The sequence below is a fragment of the Peromyscus maniculatus genome, chromosome 2, assembly GCF_049852395.1.
Source record: "Peromyscus maniculatus bairdii isolate BWxNUB_F1_BW_parent chromosome 2, HU_Pman_BW_mat_3.1, whole genome shotgun sequence".
Classification (NCBI taxonomy): Eukaryota; Metazoa; Chordata; class Mammalia; order Rodentia; family Cricetidae; genus Peromyscus; species Peromyscus maniculatus.
In genome coordinates this window covers 165,947,909-165,974,944 of record NC_134853.1, presented here as the reverse complement: position 1 = coordinate 165,974,944, position 27,036 = coordinate 165,947,909, and the positions used below count along the sequence as shown (strand labels likewise).

The 27,036-nt window shown below is 44.7% G+C and overlaps 1 protein-coding gene across 1 annotated transcript in view; it reads left to right on the top strand.

The window, feature by feature from the left end:
* The window catches only part of Pex14 (peroxisomal biogenesis factor 14), a 150,208-nt gene that overhangs the window by 67,015 nt on the left and 56,157 nt on the right, over window positions 1-27,036 (top strand). The gene's annotated exons all lie outside the window — the stretch shown is intronic.

Here is a 27,036-nt window from a genome sequence, read left to right as displayed (position 1 = left end):
TCTGATGGCCAGGTTATCGACTGGACAGCTCCCAGCTTGTGCCCCAGGATGCAAACGAAAATAACTGTTTCCTCCCCCATCTCTAGGAAAAAAAGTAACCTCTTGTGTTTCTAAAATTAATTTTCTCCTCCAGCTTTACTTTATAATTAATTCTTTAATGTGTCTTGGTGAAACCAGAAGTCTTTTTTATAGAGCTTTTGCTCCTGGAGCTGGGGTCCAGCAGATAGCTTAGGGGCAGGGGGTGGACATCTTGCCAGCACCACCCCTTGCTTGACTGCAGCTGAGCAGGAAGGAGTAGTGTCGGCCCCTCCGTGAGGGGCCGGCTGGCCCTTCTCAGTCTTTATTCATGAGACATGGGTTATGGCGTGAAGATTTAGAGTCATCCCAGTGTTTGCTGGACTTGAACCTGGTACATCACAGACATTTTTAAAGCCGCCCCTGCTGACTCACTCATACCTTCCTTGCTTGCTTGCTTCTTTCCTTTCTTCCTCATTGTTTTTGTACTGGGATCAGATCCACGGCCTTGGGCTTCCTAGACAAGTGCTTTGCTGCTGAGCCCCATTTGCAGCCCCCGTGAGTGTTTTTTCTCACTGTTGTCACCTGTTAGCCTTAGATGACTGGGGGACTAAGTACCCCTAACTGATAAGCTCTGCTGTCACAGACTTGATATGAACAGAGTGGTCCAGGTTCTCTGTCACAGACTGATGGTGATGGAAAAACAGGACAGCGGACAGCGGACTAGCAATCCTAGTTTGCCCTGCCACTCCTGTTTCCACTAAATTTCCTGTGTAGTGATAGCCCCTCTGCCCTGGGCAAATAGTAAAAGCTTTCCTTGGGAGTGTGAGGCAGTGAGAAAGACAAAGAGCTGGAGGAAAACAGCAAAGTGTGAGGAGGCCGTTCACTATTGGCCCACGAGTCAGCTTGCAGGGGATGGCACCTTCCTCCCACCTCCTGCTATTTTTACCCTGGGCTCTGCCCCTCATGGGGCTGTTGCACAAAGCTGCTGGGAGTGGAGGCTGCACCCTGCAGGTGAGTGAGGAGCCGGCCGGAGCAGACAGGACTGTGTGGCACTGTGTGCTTGTTCCTGAGGATGATTGAGCATCTCCATCCATCTGTTGTGCATGGACTCTCTTCCCTCCCTGCCAGTCTTGCATCTGCATATCCGTCACCTGCTGCTCTGGACCAGCCTATTCATCATGCTGACTGGTTTCTCCCCATCAATTTTCCTGCTCCCCTTGTTATCCAAACTTGTCTTGAACTCCGAAGATTTTTCTCAGCATCCAGGAGAGGTTTATAGCGGCTGAAACAGCTTTAGTGCTGGGAGCAGACATGCTGTGCTGTCCCATTTGGAGGGCCCATAGCATTCGCTGCCCCAGAAGCAGAGCTGTGTGGTTTCCTGTACAGAGGTGCTTGTGTGTGTGTGTGTGGGGGGGGGAGGGCGCTGAGGTACCTTGGGACTTGCCCAGGTACTCTTCTAAGAGGAGGAGGGCTTTTTTATAAACTCCATGCCTACACCGGTACTGCAAAGATAGAGTGACAGTATTGACATTGTCACACATCTTGTGTTGCTAAAATAAAATAAAACATTGTTTGTTTGTTTGTTTTTTCGAGACAGGGTTTCTCTGTAGCCCTGGCAGTCCTGGAACTCACTCTGCAAACCAGGCTGGCCTTGCACTCATAGAGATTTGCCTGTCTCTGCCTCCCAAGTGCTGGGATTAAAGGTGTGTACCTCCATGGCCCAGCTTTAATTTTTTTTTCTTCTTGGAATATTAAAAACTTAGTCAGAGTTGGCAAGATGGCTCTGAGTAAAGGTGCTTGCTGTGTAGGCCTGGTGACCTGAATTTAATCTCTGGAACTCATGTAAAGGTAGAAGGAGAGAGCTGACTCCACAGAGCTATCCTCTGACCTCTCACCAAGGTTGAGAAGGATATGCCATGAAGAGTGAGTCTTCTTCCTGCTGGTCCCTTTGCTCTGGCCTGCTTCCTTCCTGGAGAATGCTGGGGTCTCTGGTGTCCTGAGGTGATCCAGTGTGAAAGAAAGTGCCTTAGCACCTCTCCCCCCCAGAAACGCGTGGCCCCTGGCCTTTAACCTGGCTGTAGATCTTGGCGGTGAGAAGCAGACAGGTTGCCTCACTCTTTTCTCTGGCTGAGTAGTATTGCATTGTGTGCATGCATCCTACTTTGTAAACTACCAGGCCCAGTTTGTATTTTGGCCTTTTTATTTTGTCTTTTGCTATTTCAAACAATGCCCTAGTAAATATTGTTGCTTACACATTGTTGACCATCTGTCAGTTTGCTAACATGCTAAAATTAAGAGAATTTTTACATGTGATGAGCAGGCTAACAGGATATTTTTCTTGCTTAAAATGTCTAAGTTTTATAAGAAATTAGACAAAATGATTTTCTAGTAGAAACATACATATAACTGTACCTAGAAATTATTATTATTATTTTGTAACAGTGTCTTACTGCGTAGCTTAGGCTGGCCTAGAATTCTCTTTATAGCCCAGGCTAGCTATTCATGATTTTCCTACCTTTACCAAGTGCTGGGATCACAGGTATGAGGGTACCACTCTACCTGGTATAAAGAAATTATTAAGAGCCGTGTGATAATGGCCTACGCCTTTAATCCCAGCACTCAGGAGGCAGAGGCAGAGGCAGGCAAGTTCCAGGACAGCCAAGGCTAAAAAGAGAAACCCTATGGGGGGGGGGGGAGAGAGAGAGAGAGAGAGAGAGAGAGAGAGAGAGAGAGAGAGAGAGAGAGAGAGAAGAAAAGAAATTGTTAAGAGAAAAAAAGACAGTATTACAAATTGCTATTACTACTTCGAATGAGTTTAGATTCTGAGGGACATTTTGGTCTTTGATTACCTGAGTAATACTTTCTTTTTTGTTGTTGTTTTTGGTTTTTTGAGACAGGGTTTCTCTGTGTAGCTTTGGAGTCCTTCCTCAAACTCACTCTGTAGACCAGGCTGGCCTCGAACTCACAGAGATCCTCCTGCCTCTGCCTCCCGAGTGCTGGGATTAAAGGCGTGCGCCACCACTGCCCGAAGTAATACTTTCTTGCTAGAAAAATCTCTTCATCCCTTGCTTTTTGAATGAACAGGCTCATAATTTTAATTAATTGACTAATCAGTTTATTTATTTCTTTGAGATTGGGTTTATGTTACCCAGGCTGGCTTTGAACTCCCGAGTAGCTGGAACTGCAAATGTTTGTCACTACACCTACCTCATAAGTTTATGTCAGTCCAAGTAAATGTTCAGATAAGTGGAAAGCTTCAGAGAATGGAAGGATGCGTTCTCTTTTGTTGTGATTGGGTATTTCCTGGGACAGTGGCCGCTGGGATGCTCAGCCTTCATTTGCTGTCTAGTGTTTGTAGAGTGTTATTCTGCACTTGCTGCATTAGTGGATGCTGGGTAGGAGGGGCTGAAAGTCAGCAGTCAGGGCAGGGAAGCTGGTGTGCAATGCTCATTCAGCTGAGCTCCAGGGCAGCCATCTCATCCTGTTCCCACTAGCACATTTATGATGGGAAGCTCTTGCAAGGGCACGAGCAGTTAACTGTGGAGACTTCAAGCAAGAAAAGAACTGGGGTTGATGGCCTAGGCAGCCAGGGCGAAGCCCCCAGCAAGGCCCACTACTGTACATATGGATGGCCGCAGTTCTGGGGCCAGTTGGAACACTGTGGAACTGTTAGGGAAGTTCTCTGTAGGTTCTGTGCTTTAAGGATGCCTGGCAGTTGCCCAAGCAGCTCCAAAAGGCTACTGAGTGCATTGCAAGTCAGCTGTGGAGGATCTGGGCTGGGATGGTGGCAGGGACAGAAATGGCAGCTTGTTTTGTTTTGAGACAGAGCCTGGCTGTGCATCAAAGCTGGCCTTGAACTCCTGGTGTTCTTGCCTTAGCCTTCTAAATAGTGAGATTAGAGACAAGCACTACAACCTCTATTTAGAATTTATTTGTAAATGGAATCATACAGTATATACACTTTCCCCCTCAGTATAATCATTTGGAGATTTACCCATGTGCTGTGTATCAGTAGTTGTTTGGCTATATTTGTTTACCTGTTCACTTACTGGACATTTGGGTTGTTTCTGAGCTCAATTAAATTAAAACTAAAATTAAATTAAAACTAAAACTGATATAAACATCCATGAGTAAGACTTTGGAGGCCTGTATGATTCCATTTTGGGCAAGTACCTAGGGGTAGAATGGCTAGATCGTGTAGTCAGAATATATTTAACTATGATTGTGTGTATGAGAAAAAGATGTATGTGTATGTATATTCGTGTGTATGAATACAGGTGTGAGCATCAACCTTGGGTCTTGGTCCTTGCCTTCTACCTTGTTTGAGAGAAGTCTCTTTGCTGTTGTTCACCACTGTGTATGCCAGGCTAGCTGGTACTCAGATGTCCAGGGATTCTCCTGTTTCTCCCTTCAATCCTACTACAGGAGCACTGTGATTACAGAGGAGCGCCACCATCCTCTGAAGTTGTGGAGACTTAAACTCAGGATCTCATGCCTAAGTTTGACGTTTCCCCTCAATTTTAAAAATTACATTTGAGGTGTGTATGTGCACTCACATGACTCAGTGTGCGCATTACGGTCAGAAGATAACTCTCTGGAGTCAGTTTTCTCTCACCATGTAGGTCTGGGGATTGAACTCAGGTCAAGCCAGGCTTAGCAAGTATATCTACCTATTGAGCCATTTCTTGGGCCCAGAGTTTCTCTTTTTAAGAAACTTCCCAACTATTGCTTGAAAGTGGTTATACTGATTACATTCTTGCTAGTCGTGTATGAGTGTATCGGCATTTTGAACATAGAAATCAGGAAGATGCAGGCGCAGTTACCCACTAGTAGAACCACATGGAGGCAGCCTTAGGACTAAACAACAGGCCACACCTGGAAAACTCAAGCTTGGGATGCCATAGTTGCAGTGGTTCTCAACCTGTGGGTCTCAACCTCTGTGGGGTTGCATATTAGATATTCTGCATATCAGCTATTTATATTATGATTCATAACAGTAGCATAATTACAGTTATGAAGTAGCAACAAAATAATTTCATGGCTGGGGGTCCCCACAGCATGAGGAACTGTGTTAAAGGGTCGCAGCGTTAGGAAGGTTGAGAACCACTGCCATAGTGCATAGCCTGCCTGCCTGGGTCTCACTGGCTGTATAGCATTGCATTAAATACTTAACTACTGTGTTTGTTCCTGTATCTGTAAAAAGAGGTTAATGATAGTATCTATGCAAAAGATTCTTGATTGAATTGAGTGAAAATAATACAAAAAAATGCCTGCTATGGAAATGAAGACTTAGTTGATGGCAACAGTGATCAATAGTGTATATCCTTTAGAAAATGTATTCTTTTTTTCATGAGTGGTTTTTTTCTTTTAAGATAGCATACACAGTAATGGGTTTCGCTGTAGCATTTTCATGTATATGTGCCATTATCTTTGTTCTCACTCAGCCCCTCCCCACTGCCCTCACAAGATGTGCTCTTAATGGGCTTCGAAGGAGCCCGCCCTCACCTGCAGCCTTGCTCTCTGTGGTTTCAGTTATTTGCAGTCCATCTCAGTCTGAAAATATTAAAAGGGAAATTTCCAGAAATAAACAATGAATAAGTTTTGAAATATGTAGCATCTGGGCAGTGTGATGAAATCTCAAGTTGTTCTGCTCTGTCCTCGCTGGGACATGAGTCATCTCTATCCATTGGATCCACTCTATATCCTACCATCTGTCAACCACCTAGTGGCCGAGTTATCAGTCTACTGCCACAGTGTCACAGTGCTTGTGCACAGGTGATTTCCACAGCATAATCTCTAGTGCAGCATTACCAGGCCCACACCCTGAACTCACTTATGTTCCTGTTGGCATTGCAGGAAGGCTGAGCACAGTCCAGTGAGATACCTGGGGGTGGGGAGATGAGAGGAGACCACAGTTACATAAATGGTATTGCAGTATATTGCCATAATTGTACTTCTTGATTGTTAGTTGTTAATCTCGTACTGTGTGTGTGCATGGAAACAAGCAGTATACACAGGCCTCTATGGACAGGCCTCTACTGAGGTATTGGAACGGATTCCTATATTGAGTTCATTGTACTGTCGGTTGAAATGATGAACTTGATGGTTCTGGAGCACTTCACACAATAGGAACTTCTACTTTTATGCGTGTACGTAGAACTCATATATTTATTGAAAGGTTTGGGGAATGTGGCTCAGTTGGTAGAGTTTCTGTCTAGCATGCACAAAGGTGTAGGTTTGGTCCTCAGATCCTACAGCAGGGCCTGGTGGCTCACACCTGTACCTGTACCTGTCCACCTGTCCACCTGTCCCAGCAATGGGAGTGTGGAGGCTGAAGGATCAGAAGATCCAGGTCATCCTTAGTTACATCATGAATTTGAGGCCAGCCAGGACTACATGAGACCTTGTCTTTTTTTTTTTAGATTTATTTATTTATTTGTTTGTTTATTTGTTTATTTATTTGTTTGTTTGTTTATTTATTTATTCATTTATTTTGTACAGTGTTCTGCCTGTATGTCTGCCTGCACACCAGAAGAGGGCACCAGATCTCATTACAAATGGTTGTGAGCCACCATGTGGTTGCTGGGAATTGAACTCAGGACCTCTGGAAGAGCAGTCAATGCTCTTAACCTCTAAGCCATCTCTCCAGCCCACACACCCATATACAAATGCACACACTCTTAAGGGGAAGCAGTGGCAGCAAGGGCAGATCACTCATTGTTTGCCTCATTTCCACTTTCCAAAGCACCTGTGAGTGCATCTGACTGAGGGAACCCCATTCTCACTCTCACACTTATTTATGTCCGGCTGCCTGAGGAGTCTGGACAACATGGTTTTGAGCATCCCAGTCTCTGTGATAAAGACACAGCAGGAAAAGTCAGGACTCAGTATCAGAAAATTCCATATGAGAAAAAAGATTTACAAATAGAAAATGCCTTCCTCAAACAGCATAATCATGTTTACCCATAGGCCCCTTTCTTGTGGAAACCTTAGCTTGGGATTTTTGAAGCCATTTAGATACACAGCCCCCAAGGTGAAGGGGAAATTTTGTTTTCAGCACAGAGCCAGTGGCGTGCATGTGTGAGGGAAGGGGGCCTTTTTAAGAGGAACTGGGCCTCCAATAATAGATGAAAGCTATAGGATGACCCCCAGTCCGTTGGAGTGGTACAAATTGATGTCACTGATTTTGGAGATGACTTTAAGAAAGCTTGTCATACTTATCTGGCCTCTCCTAGAAGGAAGTGTTAAGGCAGTGGATCTGCTAAGAGGAAACAAGGAGACAAGCACCATGGTATGGGGGTTTGCTGGGAATATTAAGAGGAGTAGAAGGCAAGGATTTTGAAACCTAAGGTATACCATAAGGCAATGCCTGGTGAAAAGCACATTGATTGGACTGCAATTAGATTTAAAAATAGCTTTGGAACTGGGCGGTGGTGGCGCATGCCTTTAATCCCAGCACTCGGGAGGTAGAGGCAGGTGGATCTCTGTGAGTGCGAGGCCAGTCTGGGCTACAGAGTGAGTTCCAGGAAAGGCACAAAGCTGCACAGAGAAACCATCTCGAGAAACCAACCAACCAACCAAACAAACAAAAACCAAAAACAAACCAACCTTTGGATAGTATTTATTAAGTTACCAATCATTTTTAAATCAATGTTTTGAACCAATGCCTTATAAAAGTAAGTATGTTTGCTGGTTTGAGTGTATGTGTTTTTTAGTGTCCATGTCTGTGAAGCATAAAAGACAGTGTGCCTTGATTTTAGATTTATTTTTACTGCTAGCTTGCTAGGTTTTTCATTCACCAGATTTATTGTTATACCTATTATTTGTTTATTACTACTACTATTACTACTATCTGTAGCACTGGGGATTGAACCTGGACTTTACACACACTAAGCAAGGGTTCTACCATTGAGTTATTACTAACTGTTTTGTTACTAAGTTGCCTGGGCTGGGTCCAAACGCACTAGGTAGCCAAGCAGGCCTTGAACTTGTGATCCTCCTGCTTCAGGGCAGGCTGTGTAGCACAGCCTTATTTCTTTTTCCTTTTTGAGGTGGGCAAAAGCAATTCAGTAGAAGTCCTGAATGAGTCGGGTGATGGGCACACAAGCTTATATTTAGATTGGCAGAGAGCTGGACACCGCTAGTAATCCACTCTCAACTCCAGACTTCCGAGTGAGCGTCAGAGTGCTTGGCTTACACCACCCTCCTAAGGAGCCGTCTTCTCAGGGCTGCCTCTGTCGTCAGGCATGGGGCTCTGTTGTTAATTATTCCTTCTAGTTTTAAAGCCCCTTTAAAGGGATCTTTCTGTAATTAGATGGTTGACTAGATTATCTTTAGTGAGATGGTGGTCTTTAAATTTGGTGCAGTTTTGAGTTTGTTAAATGATTGCAAAGACTTTCATTCATAAAGTTGAAGTTTATCATATCATGGTATTTCAGGAAAAACCCAACCGTCTTGACCCTCTGTGATAAATTAAATATCACACCCGAATAAATGTCATCTCTTCAGTGAAACCACAAGTGCATGGGAATGGGACCCTCCTACTGTTTTGGCTTCAAGTCGTATCATTACTCTTGACCAACAAGAAAAATATTTTACCACTCACTGTCAGTGCATGAAACTGAAGAACAAAGACAAAGCCTTCCCAGCTTGTGAGTCACAAATGGAATTGTGAATTATATTATTCTAATTGCAAAACTTGGGATCTTGGCCCAAAGAACACAGGTTGAGTTTGAAGAAGAGGCAGTTAGGAGTCAGTTTAACTTACGAATGGATATGATTTGCACAGAATGTAATTGAAAGAGAACAAATATGGAGCTCCATGATTTTTGATATTTACTTAGTTTTTTTTTTTTTTTAATCAAAGGCTCTGCTTTAAACAGTCCTGCAAAGAGGAGACTAAACGCTAAAATAGAAATGACAAAAATAGTGGTACTCCTTGGGAGATCTTTTTGCCTGGTTTGAAATGATTCCTTCTGTCCACTTGTCCATCTGTCCACCCACCTAACAAGTACTGATTGAGTGGATATGCCTCACAAGGCCCTGAGCTTGCCCTGGTGAATAGAACAGACAGATCTGGGGTAGAAACAGGCTCCTCCAGAAACAGGAAGAAATAAGCAAAGTGGTGAAAGTGGAGCGAGGAATCAAAATGGGAAGGAATGGGGTGCTCTGGGAAGGCCACTAAGGTCACAATGTGCTTGCTTGGCAGAGAGGTCAGTAGGCTCAGACTCCAGTGCAGGAAGGGAGCTTGCTTTGATCCTAGAAAGTGCAGTGACTGGAAGCAGCCTTCCCCTAAAGATGGAGCTCAGGGAAAGCTGAATGGCATGTCATCCTTCACCAAGCCCCGCTGAAGCCACCAGGCATTCCCAGTTTCCTGTCTTGCTGGGTGCTACTTTGAGAACATGAGATATAATGGCTCATACCCTGAAGAGACTGGCAGTGGGACCATAGAAGCCACTAGAGTTTATAGACCAGCCTGAGCTGGGATGATGTAGGTGATGTCATAGCCCCTAGCATATGTGAAACCTAACTCTGTTAGAGCTTACAAGTGTCTCCTGTATCTCTCATTTAATCCTTAGGATAACCCATTTTCTCAGATTGTTTCTATAGCAGGGTGTGGTGGAGCATGTCTTTAATCTCAGCACTTGGGAGGCAAAGGCATGTGGATTTCTGAGTTTGAGGCTAGCCTGGGCTACATAGAGAAACCCTGTCTGGGGGAGGGGGCTGTCTTCATGGCTACAGGGACTTAAAAGGTGTCCCTAATGCGAGGAACAGGTTTCTGTCATCACTGAGATGTCCAGTTTCTTTCACTGTTGCTTTTGTTGTTTTTAATTTTTCTTCTGAGACAGGCCCATAGTGGCCTCTAACTTTTTATGTAGCCAAGGTTGGCCTTGAACTCTTGCCTCCATCTCACAAGTACTGGGACTACAAGCATATAGCACATGCCACACACTCAGCCCTAAGGTGTCCACGTGCGTTGTCTACTCACATGGACTGGGCTCTCTCAGAGATTCACATTATTAGGTACGGAGTCTAGAAAAGCTGTAGAAGTGTGCTTCCCTCATACCTAGTGTTGCTGCTTAGAGTCCTGACTGGAAGGTGAACTTGATGGCTCTGTTGAGTTGTAGTGGTTTTCTCTTTCCTCTGCTGCCTTCGGTGAGGGCTCTCACCCAGAGCCTAGTCTCGGTTTGAGGAGAGGCAGTCTTGGCCTTGAAGAGAGTGGCTGGTAAGCAAATGCAGTTGATGCTGTTGTTCTGTGTGGTTGCTTTTGTCAGGACAGTGAAGGGTAAACGGGCCATCTCTGCTCCTGGGGAGAGGTCGGACGCTTACATTACCGTCTTCTAGAGCATCTTGCAGCAAATACATGGGTTATATTAAAAGTTGCAATCATATCATTTTTTATAGTAAATTGCTGACCTTATGCAGTAGAATCAGCTTTATTGAATTTCGCCAAAAATGCGTTTATAATTCTGCCATACACACCTGATACTCATGTCCTTGCTGTCCATGTGGAAATGTCCCTTTTTATGATGTTAAACAAATTAGATCCACTTTCTCCTGTGCTGCTTGCCGTGCCTCACCTTTAAGATCCCTCCTCAGGAGTCGAACCTCTAGGAGAGGGAGCTCATCTCCATTAGCTTGAAGCCATTATGCCGAGCTGAGGCAGGTGCATTAGGAAGCTTTGCCCCCCAGTGCACGGTGGGCCAGGGATTAGTCAGATGGAGGTGGTTCCAGGGCAGTGGACGTGCAGCACGGATACTGCTGAACACTAACAAGGCTTTCCCATAATTGCCCTATTTGTTTTGGGGAAATGGTGGGTATTTGTTTAAAAGGATTTCACGGAGCCAAGAGTACACAGTGCAGCCAGTTCTCAGCTACTCACTTGTGAATGATTCATTGCAAAACTATCATCGCCAGCCAGTTTTCTTTAATTCTCTGTAGCTCCACTTGCCTGCAGACCACTGCGGTAGCAGGAATGCAAACTAATTTTATCTAACACAACACCCAGAAAGTTCCATGGCAGATGAGCATGACTCCTCCCCGTTTACACGGATGTGCTCTTTAGACGCCGTCTCTGGGCTCCTCCTCTTGTTCCTTTGTCCGCTGTCTCTGGAGCTGCGTACTTTGTGTCGTATGAGTCTGTGGGAAATGCAGCTATTCATTTATTCACTGGCCATTTATCAAATGTCCTTTTCCTGCGGCCTCACCGTATGTTTGAAGCACCAAGAATATAAAAGTCAGAATGAATATTTGCACTTGATTGGGGTTCATGATATGTAGCTAGGCACAAAAACAGGGAATACTGGGAGCAAGACTGCCTGGGGTGCAGGGCAGGGGAGTGCCTGGCCAGCTTTGTATTGACTGAGAGTTTTTAAAGTTGCCTTCCTTGAGAGGTCACCCTCGATTACAGCCTTCAAGATTTGGGACAGTGAGGGGCTGGAGAGATGGCTCAGCAGTTAAGAGCACTGACTGCTCTTCCAGAGGACCCGGGTTCATTTCCTAACACCACATGGCAGCTTACAACTGTAACTCCAGTTCCAAGGGACCCTGACACAGACATACACGCAGGCAAAACACCAATGCACATAAAATAAGAATTAAAATAATACTTTTTTTTTTTCATAGCTGAGGACCCAGCCTAGGGCCTTGCGCTTGCTAGGCAAGCACTCTACCACTGAGCTAAATCCCCAACCCCTAAAATAATAATTTTTAAATAATTAACAGATTAAAGAAAAAAGATTGGGACAGTAACTAGTCCTGGTAGAGGATGCAGGGAGACAGTGTCTGAGGCAAGAGATTTTGAAAGCAGCAGTTGTGTCGGAGAGCACGTTTCTTAGGACAAGTGTTTGGGTTTTGTTATGTGGACAGTGAGCAAGTGTCCTGTGTAGAGGTGTGTCACATTGGGCTCTCAGGCTGTCTCTAAGGCTGGGGCAGCTAGTCCTGGAGACTGGGAGAGAGGAAGATGGGCCAGAGTGAGGAGGAGGGAAGTCCTGGGGCCCTGCAAGAGGGGCTGTGGAGAGACCCTGTGCTGAGCTGCTTGCCTCAGATGTGCATTGCTAAACGGTTTCACTGAAATCTTGAAGAAAGATACTTGGGAAGCAAGTGTTACTTTATCTAGAAGTGGCTTCTCTGGGCTAAGCCCTGTCACTCAGTTTCCTGGTGAAGCTGCCCCTTCTGCCATGGGAGGGTCCTACTGCATCAGACCACAGTTCCCGGAAGCTGTTCCTGCTGGGCCACTGACAGCCGCCCCGCCCCCCCCCCCCCCCAGCTCCAGTCTTTCATCCCCTCTTCCCCTCTCCCCGACTGTGTCTCGTCTGTGTATCCCCTGGTTTCTGAGGCAGTCAGTTGACTTGCTGATCTGGCTGCAGCACTTTCAGATCCCCTTGCACAGTGCTGTGATGTGCACCTAACCTTGATTGTGCCTTGGTGTTCTGGAGCAGATGGACTGCTTTGCTTTTAAGTCGATGGAGCCTAGAAGGTAAAAATGTGTGGCTCAGGGGTGCAGTGCCTAAAAGTCAGAGACTCCAAAGGATAAAAAATACAGTCAGTCCATTAACTGACTTCCTGGGAGATCTTAGAGCTTTATGCAGCCAGTGAACTGGGTGATTCTTACTCTGAGCCAGCTTGCAGAGGCTGGGACAGGAGCATCTTTCATCTTTGCTTTTTCTCTTTTGCTGTTCCAGTGCAGTCAGTATTTAGCTCTGGGTCTGTGCTAAGATTTTTGTCTTCTATGTTTTTGGATGCTGGTGAGCTCCATCCAGGCACAAACCTGGGCCAGAAGGTGGGACTCTGGTGGTACATTGGATTTGCAGTGAAAAGCATGCAGTTTGTACACTTTTAAAACTTAAGCACAATTGAAAGCAAATCTCTTTTTTGTAGTCATTTTGCTTAGTCTCCTTGTCCAGCCGGTCACAGAAAACAGCCTTCTGGATGAGGCTGCTGTAGAGCTCATGCTGCCTGACCCTGGAGCTGGCCCTCCCTCTTAAGACCACTTGCAGGACTTCACCTCTCCTCAGATGCCGGGTCATGCGATTGTCCACTTTTTATGATTTTGACCTCTTGGTCCTCCTGCCTCAGCCTAAGTACTGGAATTACAGATGTGAGCCACCATCCCTGGCCTTGCTTCTTTTCTGAAGTTAACGTTCAGTTTTTAAATGTATGGTTTGGCCAGGTGGCTGCCGCCGCCCGGCCAGCAGCACACGCCTTTAATCCCAGCACTTGGGAGGCAGAGGCAGGCGGATCTTTGTGAGTTTGAGGCCAGATCGAGATCCAGGAAGGGTGCAAAGCTACACAGAGGAAAGAAACCTTGTCTTGAACAATCAAAAACAACAACAGCAACAACAACAAAAAAAAAAGGTTAAATGAATGGCTTGGACATCTGGTGTTGCTATCCATCACCTCTGGCAACTGTTGGGGACACTGACTAAAGAGCCTCTCTCCTTCCCTGCACACAGGAAAGTAGAGGAAGGAGAGGGAGAATTATGGAGAAACACTTGTTGAACCATGATTTTCACTGTAAGATAAGACAGGGAGAAATTAATCTTTTCAGAACCCCTTTCTCCCCCCCCCCCCAGCACCTCTCATTATAGTAATTAAACAGCAGCATTTAACCTATCGGAGTGCTCTGTGTATGAGAGACGAGGGGTTGCAAGTTTGAAATTGGAGTTCTAACCCTTGGGGAAGAGATGGTTAAATCGGTTCTTGAGGTTCGAGGGCAGAGCTGGCAAGGTGTGATGAGTGTGTGCATGCGGGCCTGAGTCTGAGAGTGTATGCATGTGAGGGTGAGGGGCTGGGTGCCTGTGTTTACCAGGAACACCCATGGGGCTATTTACCAGCACCTGTGTGCTGTCAAGAAGCTGCTGTGCCCGTTCATTAGGTTTTCAGAAGAGCCCAGGCCTCACCTGTGGCTGGTCATTGCATCATATAGGTAGAACTTGCTTCACTCTGGCCCCCTGGGACACACTGGAATAGATCTGAGAGACAGGATAACATATAGGGAGAGACACAGTAACGAGGAGCTGAGTAAAGTGGAATAGTCTGGAAGGTGGTACTTGGCCCCGCCTGTGCAGGACAAAGCATTGCATGTTACTGATCTAGTGCCAGCACTTGGCAGTGAGCTGGACCAAAGGGGTGACTTGGGAAGCTGTTGTGCAGGCCTCCACCAGCATCTCCTGCCACCTCTCTCTGAGAGTTGCCCGTTCCATGACACAGTGTTTGTTCTTATATGAAATGGCAGGGATTAGCAGTGTCCCATCTGCCCTTCAGTGACATCACCTTTTTCTTCCGGGCTCCTGGCTGTGGTTTGAGGTGTTGCTTATATACTGACCCTCTGGAAGCTGCTCTACTTCTCCCTAGACATCCCCAGAGCCTGGTAGCTGCCATCTGAATTCCAGAAGATGGGCTGGCATGTGTACCCCTCATTAGGCCCTGGGGTGGGGCGCCTGTACATACAAGCTCATTTCAAGCTCACAGTCTCTGACAGTCTCTATGCAAGCATGAAGGGTTTTTATTAGACTAATAGGGAGCCCTGGGGACACTGGTGGCAGTGTGATAATCGTCCCCCTGGAGGACTAGAGGTAGTCGGGATGTGATGACCTCATCCCAAGGGGACTGCTGATGAAACTCTGGCTTAGCCTTGCTGCCAGCGCTGAGGCACCTGCTGAGGGGGTGGGGAGAAGGTTGCTGGGATGTTTCTCCTACAGTTTCCTTGTGACCTGGCCTGCTTGTCTTTGGGGCATTTCTGCTAAAGTTCTTTAGTTTAGCGTAAGAACTTTAAAGACCCGTGAGCCTGATGGAAAATCTGCCACAATAACCCAGTACAGCAGCACACTTCATAGACACCAGAGAACCCTGGGACAGCACAGGGCAGGATAATGGCACTTACCATTTTAGAGACTGAGAGACTAGGGTATTGGGAAGAATTTGATCCTTAGCCAGTGGAAGGGCACAAATAAAAAGGCTAGTTGGAACCTTTGGTTTCTCTGTGTAGTTTTGGAGCCTGTCCTGGATCTCTCTGTGTAGACCAGGCTGGCCTCGAACTCACAGAGATCAGTATGGCTCTGGGATTAAAGGCGTGCGCCACCACCGCCCAGCCACCTTTTTCCTTCCTTTGGGGCTGTTGGATCTTGCTTTTCTGGGCTGTTGGGTCTTGCGTTTCCTTTGGCAGATCTTCATGGATTTTGCCTCTTCTGCTATCTTTCTTTTTGCTGGGCACTATTTCTCAGACTTAATTCATGTCTATAAGTACAGATCTCTACCACCAATTTTAATAATGCTGGGTGTTGGACAGGAAATATGTGCCATAATTTATTTTAACCAGCCTTTTGATGAACATCCAGATTATTTTCATTTTTCACTATTACAGCAGTTCTTCTTTAAATGCTCTGGAGAAACAGGTATTACTTTTGTGATTGCCCTTTTAGGGTAAAAACTACAAAAATCGGAGTTGCTAATCCTGGGTTAAAGAAAATGGATTTGTTTTCATTTTAATATGTACTACTTTCCTGACCTTTGGAAAGGCTATGCTGGTGTGTACCTTCCACCTCAGCCGTGCTCTCCAGCTCAGGCTTTAAACTTCCCAATTATCCTTGTTTTGTTTGAAATCAGAGAAAATCCTTCCCACACTCTGAGGACATGGACTTATTTGCCTCCTTTTTCTTTTATGGCTCCAGTTTTCTTTCATGGAATTAATTTTGTTGTTAGCTGAGCAGCAGGTTCTGTAACTTTATTTTTCCTGGTGACCAATCAGATTGTTCCGGCACCGCTTAGTGATGTGTCCCTTGTTCATATATTGGCGTTCCGAACGTTGTCCTTCGTTGATGTCCCTGTCTGTCATGCTCTGCCGCAGCGCTCTTGTTCCTGTAGATGGTGACTCCCCTGCGTTGTTAGCACAAGTTGTACTTCCTTGTTGTTGCCGATCAGAATAGCCCTGGTGTTGACCCGCTCTCCTGGTGAAGAGTTGCAGCCCTCCTTATTTTTATTTTAGGTGTAAGGGTGTTTTGCCTGCATATATGTCTGTGCACTATATGTGTTCAGTGTCTGCAGAGGCCAGAAGAGGGTGTCCTTTGGAACTGGAGTCACAGATGGCTGTGAGCCACCATGTAGGTGCTAAGAATAACACCCAGGTCCTCTGCAACCACTGAGCCATCTCTCCAGCCCCACATCTTCTCTTCTTGATGCTTTTCCTCCCCTCAACCTCCGCCAGTCTGTTTGGAATTCTGATTATAATTACATTCAATATGGAAATTACCTCGGGCAGGGGTGACATCTTTGCAGATTGCAGCCTTTGTGTCCAGGGATGTGACGTCTCTTTCAAGTGAACTGTCTCCTGTTGATGGTTTGACAGAATTCTTGCCTAGCTCCTACATACTTTCTTTAATCCTAAGTATTTTCAAATTTATTATTATTGCTTTGTGACCTCTGTTTCCGCTATATTTTCTGCGCTTTGCTAATACTTCAGAAAGCTGTTGATCTCTGCTGTTAGAGCTACCCTTTTGTGTTCTCTGTAATAGTCTTAATGACCATATTGGTTCTCTTTGTGGTTCTCAGGAGCAGGTAAACATTATTTTTTCCCTTTCCTGTGTTATTTGACCTTATTATTATTACATTTTTTTTTTTTGCTAGACTGTCCAGAACTGTGTTGGGCATGAGTGTTCAAGGCTGTAAATGGGCATAACCCTGCTGCCTCCTGCCTAGAAACGAAGGGCCCAGGACCATGAAAGAATCAAGTTACAGAACCATCTCTAGACTTTTCAAAGTCCTCCCTCACCAAAAGACTTAACAAAAAACAAACAATCAAAACTATTCTGCAGTGTATCTACCCTTTGGCCAGACTTGTTTAATGTGCTCCTAGCTGCCTTCCTTCCATTCAATGAGAAAGTCAGTGTTTTCTCTAGTTTTTCAAGCAGAAAAGCTGGAGAAGAGTGGGAATCCTAACGTCAGTTGGCAAATACAGGTGACTTAGTCTCCTGTGTCAAACAAAACCATTGTATGGAGGGGACCATGGATGGGCTCAGCAGCTGCGCTAAATCTGACAGAAAAGGGGAGCTTTTGTAGAGGAAACCGTGGTATCCAGAGTGATTACTTATGATGCAGACCTAGAGGCCCAAGCTTCCTCAGAGGACACCTAACAACGGCAGTTTCTGTGTTGTCGGGCATCTGTTGCCTTCCCCAATGCCGGACGACAACGGCCATGGAAGGACAGTGAACATTTCCTTCACTTCCCTCTGGTAGCTACAGGGTAGGCTCTGGTCTCCCGCCTCACCTCTTCTGGTCAGGGCAGACTGTGAGACGCTGGCCCAGCTTTCAGCTTTCTTTCCCTGGTCAACACTCTGAGTCAAGGCCTGTTAGCTTGTATTCTTTCTAACCTGACACTACTACCCCTCTGTGGGCTCCCTTCCCCCCAGCTCGCGCTCTCGCGCTCTCTCTCTCTCTCTCTCTCTCTCTCTCTCTCTCTCTCTCTCTCTCTCTCTCTCTCTCTCTCTCTCTTTAAAGATTTATTTATTTATTATGTATACAGTGTTCTGCCTGCACATATCCCTGCAGGCCAGAAGAGGGCACCAGATCTCATTACAGATGGTTGTGAGCCACCATGTGGTTGCTGGGAATTGAACTCAGGACCTTTGGAAGAACAAGCAGTGCTCTTAACCTCTGAGCCATCTCTCCAGCACCCCCCCCCCCAGCTCTCTTTTAAAAGATTTATTTACTCTGGGCGGTAGTGATGAGTTCCTTTAATCCTAACACTTGGGAGGCAGAGACAGGCAGATTTCTGTGAGTTCAAGGCCAGCCTGGTCTACAGAGTCAGTTCTAGGACATACAGAGAAACCCTGTCTCGAAAAACAAAACAAAGAAGATGTGTTTTTATTTTATGTGTAGGAGTGTTTTGTCTGCATGTATGTATGTACACCCAGTGCATGCAGTGCTTATGGAGGAGAAGGTGTCAGATCCCCTGGAACTGTAGTTACAGACCATGGGTGCTGGAAACCAAACTCAGGTTCTCTGCAAGAGCAGCAAGTGCTCTTAACCAGGGAGCTATCTTTCCAGCCCTCTTTTCTCTTTCTTTGATAGGGTGTCACATAGCCCAGGTTAACTTTAACCTTGTCCTTTGTAAAGGATGACTTTGGATTTCTGAGTGTCCTACCTCCACCTGCTAAGTGCTGGCATTATCCAACCTGACTTCTTCCTTAATCTTTTAATTTTGAACAGTTTCAAATTCACAGAAAAATGGAACCCTGCAAGAGCACGCAGATAGCTTTTATCTTGTTTCTCGCTGATTGACATTTCCCATATATACTTATCTGTCTTTGCTCTCTCTGTACATGCATCTATACTCATGTTGCATGTTTCAGTGGCCATTTGAAAGGAACTTGTAGATATCATGACAACTCTAATCAAAAAAGGATGTTCTCCCACATAATCACTTCACATATCACAGAGAGAAAATTAACATGAATCTCATAAGGTACCTGATATATATGATATGTATTTCATGTTTAAATTCCCCCAATTGTCCCCAAGTTTCCTTTGTCGCCTGTCCTTCAGGAGACAGCGGGATCACACCCAGTGCTTCCCTGCTGACTCTGGAGACCTGCCCTCTTGCCTTTCCTAGCTTTAGTTGTCGTTGACTGTATCTGAAAAGTCAGGTCAGTTTTACTGACTGTTCTGGGCTTGTCTCATTGTTCTCGAATCATGAGATTGAGATCACATGTTTTTGTCAAGAATACTTAATAAGTAATGTTATATACTTGTTACTGTACCACATCACAAGGAAGGAATGTCAGAGTTCTCTGCTGCTGGTGAAGCTAATGTGACCATTTGGTTATGGAGGTGATTACCGGATCATCTGTTGTAAAGGACTGTTTTCCCTCACATAATTGACAGTAGTCCAAGAAGGGCTTCTTTGAGCTCATGTTATCTTGTTACCCAGAAGCCTTCATTCTGACCTTTAGCATCTAGTAGAGAGCTTTGCTTTAATTGACTTTTTCTCTGAAATTAGAAGAAATATTGACTTCCTAAATATGTTGTTTCTCATGCATTTATTTTTACTTTTTATAGTTTACATGAGATATGACCCCATGTAGCCCAGTCTGTTCTAAGGTTTTTAAAGAAACATTTTGTTTATATTTATTTTAAGTGTGTGTGTGTGTCTTTGTATATGTATATGCATGTGCAAGTGCTGGTGTTGAACAAAGGAGTCCAATCTTAGAGCTAGGGTTACAGGCAGCTGTGAGCCACTGGATGTGGGTACTGGGAGCAGAACTCAGGTCCTTTGGTAGAGCAGTACTTGCTTAGCAGTACTTACTGACCCATCTCTCCAGCCATATCAATCTTGCTAAGTAGCTGAGGGTGACCTTGAACTCTTAATCCTTCTGGATTACCATGTACCATAGTTATTTGCAAACATTTTCCCCCCTAAGTTTCCTCATCCTTTTCTGCTGGGAAACTCACTCTCATTTGTATTATTTGCTAGGCAGGGTGGTGCATATTCACATATCTGTAGCTCTCACACATGGAGGCAAATTCAGGAGGACTACTGCAAGTTTGAGTTCAGCCTAGTCTATAAAGCAAGTGCTGGGCTAGCCAGGACTACTCCGTGAGACTGCTGAAAACAAAACGTTTGACTGTCATTTATATCCTTTAGTCTGGAGCATTTGATTTATTGTTTCAGGTTTGGTCCAATGGGTTCATACTCAGGCTGACTCCTATGCTTCCTGGGATACATGTCTCATATGAACGAACTCAAGTGTAGAATCAGACATCTTCCCAAGATTTCTTTAGTGAGAATGAGACTGGGAAGTCAGGGCCTGGACACTAGTCACAGACACCACTTTTGGGCATCTTTACACACACACACACACACACACACACACACACACACACACACACTTCTTGTTTGGCTTTATTTGTGTGATATATGTATGTTTATATATACATATAAAATCCAAATTTAGCATGACTGGATTTTACTTTCATTTCTTATTACATTCATATTACTTTTACAATGAGAAACTTGGTACAACAGTTTGGTATACTAATTTTTATGCTTTATTATAAGATAATTTTAGCCAAGTACTGGTGGCATATACCTTTAATCCCAGCACTCAGGAGGCAGAGGCAGGCAGATCTCTGTGAGTTTGAGGCCAGCTTGGTCTACATATCAAATTCCAGGACAACCAGAGCTACACACAGAGAAACCCTATCTCAAAATAATAATAATAATAATAATAATAATAATAATAATAATTTTAAAGTTATAAACAGGTATTTTCAAGTGTTGGGAATTATGTTTGTGTACACTGGCAAGTGCCTACTGAGCAGTATCCTGCTTAGCTCCAAAAATAAGCGTTCTTCTTCCTAGTGTTGTTTAGACCTGTGCCGTATGACCTAGCCTGGACTCTAATTTGCTGTGTGGATGAGGATGACTTTGAATTTGTGAATGCTTTGCATCCAGCTCCCAAGTCCTAAGATTACAAGTGTGTACCACCACATCTGGCTTTACAAAGCTCAATATTGTTATCAATATTTATCTTAGCATTTAAGATCTTTTTCTTTGCAGTTCTGTTTGTAGTCTAGGCTTGTCTCAAACTCATGATCCTCCTGCCTCATCCTCCTGAGTGTTGTTCTGACAGGTGTGCACTCCTGTGCCAGGCTCGGTTTTGATTTCTGATTTTCTGTAGAGGATCATCACTTGTGTCCTTAATAACAACAGTTCTTGGGAATCTCTAATTCATCCGAAGAGTGCAGAAGCCCACAATACCAGAATCACTGCCCTTAGAGATGCTGCTCATTTCTGACTTCTTGTAGTATGTGTGAATGAGGACCACCACTTGCCAGTGATGTCAGTGCCTCCAAGAACTTCATTCATTCATTCTTTACATTTATTTATTCATTTATTTGTGTAGAGGTGTGCATGTGCCACAGTGGATGTATGGGAGTCAAAGGACAATTGGGAGTCATTTCTCTCCTTCTCCCACGTGGGTCCTGGGGATCAAGCCATCAGGTTGGTGGCAGGCATCTTTACTCATTGACCCATCTCACGGGCCTCAACTCTAATGCCATTTACATTTTCCTAGCTTTTGTTACTGTAGTGATCTTCACAGGTCTATGTAGTACTATATAGATTTTAAACCCTGAAAGACATTATCATTGATTTTAAGCCCTAAAGACATTATTATTATATACAGTCAATATTCATTTATATTTGCTCTTTCCTTTGAGCTTCCTATATTTCCATGCTTCCATGTAGGATCATGTTCCTTCTGTCTGGAGAGTTCCCTTAGTAGTTTATTGGGGAGGGGGCCTGCAAGTGATGAATTCTTTAGTGTTCCTTTCTTTTTGTTGCTGTGGATCAAACCTAGGGCCTCAAACATGCTCAGCAAGTGCTATACTGATGAGCACTCTTCCGGTCTCTTTGATTATTTTAAAGTTTCATTTTTATTTATATGTATGAGTGTATTCCTTGTTTGTATGTGCATTGTGTGTGTACAGCATCCCTCAAGGCCAGAAGAGGGCATCAGATCCCCTGGAGCTGGAGTTTCAGGCAGTTGTGAGTTGCCTGATATGGTGCTGAGAACTGAACCCACCACAAGAACAGTAAGCACTCTTAGCCTCTAGGCCACCTCTCTAGCCCCCCTCTTCTCTTTACAAAAACTTTTAGTTTGAAGTGTTTTTCAGTACTTACTATTTTGACTGAATTCCAGTGGTCCCAAGAATTCCTATATATCTATCATAGACTCTAAAAATATTAATATTACCACATCTTCTGTTTCTATACATGTTTCGGCCTGAGTTTCCTAGAGGAACAGAACCAATAGAATTACTGTATATTATAATGAACTTTATTACATTGGCTTATACGGCCGTGGCTGTCTGCATGCTGGAGAGGCAGAAAAATGGGCAGCAGCTCAGTCCACAGAGCTGGATGTCTGAGCATTCTAGCCTGTGCTGAAGGCATGGAAAGTTTCTACCATTCAGCCCAATTTGGAAAGCTAACGAAGTCAGGATCTGATGTCTGTAGACGAAGGCCGTGTCAGGGTAGATGCACTTGCCCAGGAAGCAGCAAAGGCAGACAGGTACAAACTGCTTTGTCCTTGGAACCTTTGTATCAGGGCTACTTGTTGGAATGCTGTGCCCACTGGGAAGGTGGATCTTTCCCTCATCAGTTCAGCCTCTCTAGATGTACCTCATAGGCACACTAGAAGTGTGTCCCTTTGGTGATTCTAAACACCGTTGACAGTGAAGACTAACTGCAGTAGCAAAAAAGAACACAAAGTCTAAACGACATAGACTCCATGAGCACCAGTTGCAGAGGAGCGTCTTACCTTCCACCTGTCTTCAACTTAGGACACTGTTGCCTGGGCTTTCTCTGTCTTCTGTGACTTTTCCCTGTTGGCAGGATTTAGAGCAGTTCTGTGCACTGTGTTGCAGTTTGGATGTGTGTGGTGCCACCTCATGACTGGATGTGGTCTTCATTTTTGATAGAAGTGTTGCTGTGTTTCATAACAGGAGGTATACAACATTGACATTGATTCCCCACCCCCACCCCCCCATTGCTGGTGATTTCACATTGGCCTATTGGTTGAGGTGGCATTTGCCGGGCTTTCCATTGTAGAATTATACTTTCCTTTGCAATTACTAAGTATCTTTTAAGGGGAAGCTTCAAGGCTATGTGTTCTATTTTCCATTGATTTTCACCTGTCATTTTTACCATCCAGCAAATGATTTTTGTTTGAGACAAATGGTCCCTATGTAGCTCAGATGGGGCTTGCTAACTTGCTAAGTAGCTGAGGTTGGCCTTGAATTCTCAGTTTTCTTGCCTCCGCCTCCCAGGTGCTGCAGGGACAGTAGCGAGCCTCCATTCTGGGGTTCCTGCCTCACCTTGAGGGTAGTGGCGTGTTTATTTTCTCGTGTTTGTTGTTATTTGTCAGTTTTGTATTTCTCTGAGAGTCAATGAATCGTTATCTTTTCTGACTGCTTTTGAGTTTTTTTCTATTTATTTAATTAATTAATAAATGTGTATGTGTGTGTATGTGTGTGTGTGTGTGTGTGTGTGTTTGTGTGTGTGTGTGTTTCCATACATGAGTGCAGGTGCCCAAGGAGTCCAGAAGAGGGCATCAGATCCTCTGTAGCTGCAGTCACAGGCAGTTGTGAGTTCCCCTGTGCGGGTGCTGGGCACGTGGGTCCCCTGCACTGCAAGAGCAGTGCATGCTCTTAACTGGTGAGCCTTCTCTCCAGCCCCCATTGCTCTGGATTTCTTTGAGGTAAGGTTTCATGGAGTCTTAGAATATATGGCTTGATGGACTTTGACAAGATTAGTCATCATATTTGTTAGTATTGGTCTGACTTGCTTTTATCCTCTTTCCTTCCTTGGACTGCAGTGTGTTTATAGCAGACCTTTTCCAAGTTCCCATTTTTTTCCATGCTGTGCTCCACAGTACCCATCCTCTGTTCTTTTACTGACCCATCTTCAGTTTACTGTGTTCTGCTGTGTCCAAGCTGCTGTGAAAGTCATCTGTTACTGAGTTCTTGCCAGTTACTGGATTTTAGTTCCAGGGTTTGTGTTTAGTTCCTTTAAAAATGTGGTTTCCTAGTAGACTTCTTTGTTTTGCCATTTCCTTCTTGATTGGTCTCTCCTTGGAGTCCGGGCTCTTCCTGCCTCAGACTTAGGGGTGCTGTGGTGACAGGCGGGCACTGCTACAGTGACTTCTATGGAGCAGTTCTCTCAGAGTCTTCTGAAAATGTTTTCTCGGGGTTAGAGAGATGGCTCAGTGGTGAAGAGCAGGTCCTGCTCTTCCAGAGGACCCCAGTTTGACTCCCAGCACCCACATAATAAGCAGCTCACAGCCACCTCTAACTCCAGCTCCAGGGGCACCCCCCCCATTTGTGGCCTCTGTAGGCAAAATGCACTCACATGTACATGCCTCCACCCACTACATACATACATACTACATACATACATACTACATACATACATACCAAAAATAATAAAAATTTAAAAAACAAGATTCCTGACTCTGCAGAGCCATAAGGGGTTGTTTGGGGAAAATTTGTAAAAATAAAATAAAAATGTTTTATTTCATGCATTTATTTATTATGTGTGTGCATGCATGTGTGAACATATTGGTGGGAACTCTTTCAGTTTTTCCCTTCCACCATGTGGGGCCTGGGATTAACTCTAGTTGTTTGTTTTTTGTTTTTTTTTTTACTCTTTGCTCTCTGGGGGCCCACCACCCAGCTCCCAAATAAATACACCGAGACTTATTCTTTCTTATGAATTCCTGGCCTTAGCTTGGCTTGTTTTTAGTTAGCTTTTCTTAAATTATCCTGTCTACCTTTTGCCTCTGGGTGCTTACCTTTCTCTAATCTATATACCTGTCTTTCCTTTTTATTCCATGGCTGGTTGTGTGGCGGAATGGCTGACCCCCGGTGTCCTCCTCCCCATCACTGTTTTTTCTTCCTTCTCTCCAAATTTCTCTTCCTATTAATTCTCTCCACTTGCCAGCCCTTCCTGTCCTCTCTCCTGCCTAGCTATTGCCTGTTCAGCTCTTTATTAGACCATCAGGTGCATTAGACAGGTGCAGTAACACAGCTTCACAGAGTTAAACAAATGCAACATAAAAGAACACAACACAGCTTTGCATCATTAAAAAAATGTTGCACAGCATAAACAATTGTAACACATCTTATGCTAATACTCCACACCACAACTCAGGTCGTCAGGCTTGGCAGCAAGCACCTTAACCCACTGAGCCACCCCACCAGCCCTCTTGATGTATTTGATAGCTTTAATAACAGGCTCATCAGCTGGGCGGTGGTGGGGCACACCTGTAATCTCAGCATTTGGGAGGCAGAAACGGGCAGATCTCTGCTGTGGGATGTTCTGTATGTCCTGTGGGAGCCCGTTCTTGGGTTCCTCATGGCTTTACCCAGCAGGTCCGCATAGAGGATGATTAGGACCACGGGCCTGAGTGCAGGTGTCTGAGATGGTCTGCACTTGGCTGTGCTGGGGGGATGGTCTGTATGTCTAGTTGCTCTGATTGGTCAATAAATAAAACACTGATTGGCCCGTGGCTAGGCAGGAAGTATAGGCAGGACTAACAGAGAGGAGAAAAGAAAGAACAGGAAGGCAGAAGGAGTCACTGCCAGCCGCCACCCTGACAAGCAGCATGAAAAGATGCCGGTAAGCCACGAGCCTTGTGGCAGGGTATAGATTTATGGAAATGGATTAATTTAAGCTATAAGAACAGTTAGCAAGAAGCCTGCCACGGCCATACAGTTTGTAACCAATATAAGTCTCTGTGTTTACTTGGTTGGGTCTGAGTGGCTGTGGGACTGGCAGGTGACAAAGATTTGTCCTGACTGTGGGCAAGTCAGGAAAACTCTAGCTACAGATCTCTGTGAGTTCAAGTCCAGCCTGGGCCACATAGTGAGTTCCAGGACAGTCAGAGCAATATAGTGAAGCTCTGTCTTTGGGAAAAACAAAACAAATAATAAAATAAAACAACTGGCTTATCTATAAGTTTGTTTTCTTACCCTTTCTCCCCTTTGTGGTCTATTTCTTTGTATATTTTGTAATTTTTAATTTGATTACAGATATAGGTATGAATAATTGAGCAGCTAGCTGAGAAGAGCTTCCTCTGAAGTTTGTGCTTAGGTCAAGTAGGGTCCTGTAACCCTGGTCCAGTCAAAGTCCGAGCTGAATCGGACTGTAAGGATAGGAAATGAGTCCTTTCTTCAGTCCGTCCATGTTCTTTGGTGTAGTTTTGCATGGGGCCAACTGAGAACTTCCGGTGTCAAGTAAGGCATCATCGGCTGGTGAGCTGAATGCTGCCTGTCATCTTGTCAGTACCCTGAGAGAACAGAACTCGCCTCTCTGTCCCGCGCCCCCATCAGTTTCCATTTCACTTCATGGCTCTTGCTTTGTGTCATTTAAGGATTCTGCTGGTAGCTGGGTGTGTTGACACACACACCCGTAATCTCAGTACTCAGGAGCCTGAGGCAGGAAGTTTAGCAAGCTTAAGTGGACAGCATAGCGAGAACTTGCTTCAGAAATCAAAAGACAAGAAGGTAACACAGCACCCTGATCCTGTTGCATCTCTGGAAGCCATGTTCTCTGTCTGGCCACCTTGTTTTTTCTCCTGAGGATCGGGGCTTCTTCAAGTTCTGTCTACACCACAAACTCCATTTATTTATTTGTCTATATGTCTGCCTGTATATTTGCTTATGTAGGTTAAATATCTTTTGTCAAAAATGCTTAGTAGTAGGTGTGTTTCAGATTTCTGATTTTTAAAATTTATTTTATTTTTTATTATTGTGTGTGTTTATGCGTGTCTGAAGTCTGTGGGTGTGTGGATATCACAGCACATGTGTGGAGTTCAGAGGATAACTTCCAAGAATCTCTTCTCTTCTTCCATGGTGGGTCCTGGGGATTGAACTCAGGTTGTCAGACTTGTACAGCAAGTGCTCTTACCCACAGAACTTGCCAGTCAAGTTTTGAGCCAGGTGGTGGGGGTGACACTTGGGAGGCAGAGGCAGTCAGATCTCTGTGAGTTCAAGGCCAGCCTGGTCCACAGAATGAGTTCCAGGACTACCAGAGCTACAGTGTCGAAAAACAAAACAAAACAAAGTTTAGAAATACTTGTATGTTATTATAGTAAAATACCTTTTTTTTTTTTTTTTTTTTTTTTAAGGCAGGGTTTCCCATATGCCAGGATGAAGTCCTCCTGGCTCCCCTGTCTTGACCTCCCAAGTGCTGAGCTCACAGGTGGGCATCACTATGCTTGCTCATAGTGCATTGTCTTACAGGTGTGACCCAATGCTCACTGGGGAATTTGTCTTGTGTATATCTTGTACATGTCACTTAAAGTAATTGTTCTGCACAGTATGTTTAGTGTGCCTGTGTTCTGAGACTGCACCTTACAGGGAGCTAGCTATAGCATTCTCTAATGTACTGTCGTATTCAGAGTTTGGGTTTTCAGGTTAGAGGCGCTTATCTGCTCGCTCTCTGTGTCTGTTTCTCTC